General features: G+C 45.6%; 1 non-coding gene across 1 annotated transcript; it reads left to right on the top strand.

Moving 5' to 3' along the window:
* The first annotated feature begins 1 nt into the window (after position 1).
* Positions 2 to 73, top strand: TRNAD-GUC. Its single transcript has one exon. It is a non-coding gene; the product is annotated as a tRNA-Asp (tRNA).
* The last annotated feature ends 4,844 nt before the right edge of the window (positions 74 to 4,917 follow it).

The following is a 4,917-nucleotide window of genomic DNA, read 5'->3' as shown; positions in this document are numbered from 1 at the left end:
CTCCTCGTTAGTATAGTGGTGAGTATCCCCGCCTGTCACGCGGGAGACCGGGGTTCGATTCCCCGACGGGGAGACTGAGGTACTGCCTTTTTGACCCCCCTTCCTCGACATGGCCTCTCCCCCAGAGGCAAAAACCAATTCCCTGCGGAACTGAAGCTGCTGGCAGACAGCCGGTGGGAGATTTACCGCGGCTTTAAAAACGGAGGAAAACATAGGTGGGGCGTGGCTGCCTAGCTGCTCCCAGCAGGCCTCAGGCAGCTGTGGGGCCAGCGAGGCGATTGCAGGGTTTTCCGAGCTCAGCTGTTTCGGTTAGAGAACATGTAGTGGAAGTATTTTTTAATGGCTCAAAGAGCTGAACAGGAGGCCTGATTAAGCCTTCCAAAACCAGTCACCTTTTTTCTAAACTTCAGCCTCACCAAAACCCATGAGGCAGAAACAATGGGAAGAGGGACAGGTCAAATCCACAGGGCAGGAGAGGGAAGGTGGAAGGCCAAAGGCCATTTCATGGCCTGCAGTAACGCAGCCCCTCATTTTCATCCTTAAAGTGAGAATTGTGGAGACTCAGGAAGCCCCAAGGCTGCACCAGATCCTAGCCCCAGCCTGTGCTTCCAGCTAGCAGGCCTTCCATCTGCTGCACCAGTGAGGGGTACCTTTCAAAACAACTGTGAGACTCCAGTATCCCTGCCTCCATTTACTTAGTATCATAAGAAATACTTTTTTAGGCATACCCCCTTCCCTTTTTTTTTTTTTATCCTTCTGCCAAAAGGCTTTGTTACTTATTAACATTTTAACACCTCCATTCTCTGTGATGTCAGGAGATGGTGAGCAGTAAATACAATGGCTCAGATTTCTCTTTCTCCAACTCAGGAAAGAGCACCACAGTCAATCACCCATAAAAAGGGGTAAGGAATTAGAACCTGGGACAAGAGGCCAAGGCACCTGGCCTTGAGATGAATTTGACCCCACGGCCTGAGCATTGAAACCAAATTATTCTGTATCATGAGTGATCTTGTATCAACCACACAAACACAGCAGCAAAAACTGGAGGACATGCACAAGAAAAATCACTCATGTGTAATAAGAGCTAAGATCCAACTTGACAGCGAAGTTTGGCAAGAAAGGGTGATTACTCTTGACAAAACATTGCCGGAAGCTATGGACACGTAATGCCAAATGCAGAACCTAGCCTTTGTCACCCTTAGAAATCAGTTCAAATGGCACAACTTGAGCCTGCGTGCACACAGCTGTGAGAGCAGCACACCAGCAACTGCTGGGACCTGCAGGCACACAAAGGGTGCAAGGCGTGACGTACAGTGCAAGAACAAGAGGTGCTTGCTGCGGGCTCACTGCCTGGTGGTCTCCTGGGGTGGCCCGTGGGTCTCCTGGGGGCATCCCAGCTGCCCCATCTGGGTGTGACCTGGAGATGGGAATGTGGAGAAGAGGATGCGATGTGGGGTGTCAGTCACAGTGACACCCTGGAGCTTTGTATAAACCAGCTGGGCTAGAGCCACATGCTGACAAGCCCAGATAAACCCAGCCAGGAGAGGAAGGTGGTTTCAGTAGGTCTGTTGTTGCACATGTTACAGAAGGAAGAGAAAATAACCTCAACATTTTTACTTTTGCAATTTCTGAATTTCCTCCCATGCCCACTTCCTTTTCTCAAAAGCCACATATATATGTCATCAGAAACACAAGGAAAAAAGGTTTTATTTAGTAGGCAGTCTATTTCAAAACAGAGGATGGACCATAAAATAAGATGTAAGAAGTATTTAGTAAGTTCATATGTGTTGGCATCCAGCCAGGCAATGTTGGCTGTCATAAAACAATAAGAGATTAGAAAAGCAATTAATTCAAAACAGAAATATGCTGAGAGTGCTTTGCAGGCATGAAAAAGAATCTTGCAAGCAACTCCATACCTGCTTAGTCAGGGTTCCTGCTTTCAGATTGCACTTTCACAGCACACAAGCCAACAACCTAAGAGGCAAAGTTTACTATAGACATGTAGCTTCTAGAGTCACTCCCATTTGTATGTGGGCAAAGGTAAAAGGAACATGGAACCTGGGGTGTTGAGCAGAATTTTACAAGGTCAGGCCTTCTCCCTTTTGTTCTCACCTAAGTCTCCCGCAGGTCACCTCAGCCTCTTTGCCTTCTCCTGCAGTACCGAATTCTTCCCACAAACACCCTGTGGTGATGTCTCACCCTGCCTGGCAGGGTTGAAGCCAGTGCTGCTGGAACCCCAGCAGCAGTGCCAGTAAGCTGAGCTGCAGCTGCCTGCACCACCTGGGACCTCCGTGAGAATTTGGCTGTAGTCCAGGATGGCTTCCCCATGGGCAAGGTCCTCAAGAGGCAGAAGGCGAAGGAGCCCCGACAGGAAGCCTCCTGCCGTGTTTGCAGAAGGAAAGTTTGAGTGAGGGCTGGCACGAATGAAATCTGGGGGAGCAAAGCTGTATTGCTTGTAGAAGTCTTGCCCTGATTTCTTCTTCAAATGCTTATTGAATTAACCACCTACAGCTTTCATCTGCATCTCTTGCTGCTTCTAGTCATCCCACTCAGGTTGTCAGTCATGCATGTGTTTTATTATCCTCACCAACAGCTCAGAGAGAGCTGGTGTCAGCCCTGTGTCTGGGGGAGAGAGCTGTGACCTAACAGCAAGAGAAGAGCAGGGCTGGAAGGTAAGCTGCTTGCAGCCCTGCTGATCACCCGGTGTGGCAGGAAAGTGGTGCTGAGGGAGGGCCTGGGCTGGAGACTCAGCCTGAGGACTTTAACAGCATCTTGTTAAGAGAATCTTTTTTTAAGCACGTTGAAGCTCTGGGTGCTGTGTAACTGTCCATTCTGTCCTCTGTGTGTTGTATCTGTTTGTGTATTTAACTAAGTGTGTTTTATCTATGCTTAACTCTGTCAAATGTTTTAATTAACCTTTGCCAAGAAGATTTCCAGAAGGCAAAACATTGCTTACAAACACTGAAAACTGCTTTATGTGATTAGTAATGGTGAAACAAATTTACAAGCACTGAGAATCTTGGAAGTTTTATGTTGGTTACTCTAAAGGCAAGGAAAAGAAGAGAGAACTCCCTTCTTAATAACTATAGCAATAAGTTCATGTTTTAAGCCTAGTTAAAAATAAGTTCTCAGCAATTGTTCTAGGCAGTCCCGATGGGGAAACTTAAACAGAGACAGGTACTGAAAATATGCTATTTGTGTTCTCACTTAGAAGGAAACTAATGAAAAAATGGGGAGATCTGTTAGAGCAGAGCAAAAAGCGTCACTCTAAATTCTCGGGAAAGGCTAATAGCAGGAACAGACAACAGCAAATTCTTCACAAGCTTTCTTGCAGGTCAGGACATCTGATATAAACATGATGAACTGACACTTTAGAAAGATACAAGTCCTCTACTTCACCTTGGTTCTTCTGCAGAGACTCCTGGTGCTAAACCTCTTGACTGGTAATAGGAGAGGGGAATGTGCTTGCCCCTCAGAAGGCGCTGAAGCAATTTGCTCAAGTAGCTGCTATGTGCTGGTAGTGGAGTCCTTTTACTGAAATTTTCCAGTCTCTTTACACAGGTCTAGGGCTTCAGGTGCTGCACATTGCAGCAGCCCCACTTAGGTCAGTGTGCTGAGCAGCCTTAATCTAAGCCAGATGGGACGCCGACCTACCTGCCAATTAAAAAATATCCAGGCCACCATCAGACATTCAATCCCACTGCATGCTGTGGTTTTATGACCCCTCCAGACTAGCCTGGAATCCTTCCATGTTACCTTATAATAAGGGTAAATTATATGTCCACTTTTCCTCCAGTAGCTCTTAACATATTGAGCACTTAATACTCCAGCATAACAATTTACAAGGAACTGTTTTGTTTTGTACATGAACAAACAGTAATGGATCCAGTTTCCTGGGACAGATAGAGTGGAAAATATTTAAAAGCAATGCCTTATTAATAGTTTATCCTGCATGCATTTTGAGTGGCTTTAGGGCATCTGTTCTGTTTCTGTTTTTCTGAGACAGACAGTTTCTCAGGCCTGTCTTCCCTGCAGAAGCTAACAACCATTTCATACAGCTGTATTTCTACCTGTCAGGTGGTCTGTTAAATATAATTTCCATCATCCTTTTCATTTGGAGGGAATCTGTTATGTGATTTTTTTCAGTTCCTCCATTATTCTCATTTTTAAAATACATTTGCACAGGCATTTGTGTTTTAAGTTATATGTTGCTAGACATGCACACAGCTTACACCACCAGAAAGATTAGCCTCAGCTTTTAGGTCCTGTTTTTGATGTGTCGTAGAGATCTGATGTTAAGAGTCAACCATATTATTTCAAAACTAAAGCACTCAAAAAACACAATACACGTTTGAAAATGTTAACATACAATTTTGGGATACACTATTAAGTAGCTAAGTTTAAAATGGCCACTTGAACCGCCCATATTTGCATTTCTACACAGTTACAACACAATTAATTTTTACCACTTCAAGGTGTGCAGTGTGTTTTCTTCTCCAGCGGATGCTATTCAACTGTTCGTAGAGATCTGGCAGGTGTCACCTGAAGTGACACCGTGACAGGCTCAGGTAAGAATGGTTCCTGCCTCAACACCAAAAATCCAGATGATACACAGTTAACTATTCCGTTAATTTGATGCTAAACATCTATGAAGGGGTCTCAAGGGTCCGTACCAGGATCAGTGTTGTTTAACATCTTCATCAATGGCACGGGCAGTGGCATCGAGTGCACCCTCAGCAAGTCTGCTGACAATACCAAGCTGGTTGGTGCAGTTGATGTGCCAGAGGGATGGGAGGGCATCCAGAGGGACATGAATAGGCTGAAGAGGTGGGCTCAGGTGAATCTCATGGAGTTCAACAAGAACAAGTGGAGGGTCCTGCACCAGGGAGCGGCAACCAACATTACCAATACAGGCTG

The sequence above is a fragment of the Merops nubicus genome, unplaced genomic scaffold (genome assembly GCF_000691845.1).
Source record: "Merops nubicus isolate BGI_N331 unplaced genomic scaffold, ASM69184v1 Scaffold44032, whole genome shotgun sequence".
Lineage (NCBI taxonomy): Eukaryota > Metazoa > Chordata > Aves > Coraciiformes > Meropidae > Merops > Merops nubicus.
Note: the sequence above shows the minus strand (reverse complement) of the source record. Positions and strands in the feature narration are given on the sequence as shown.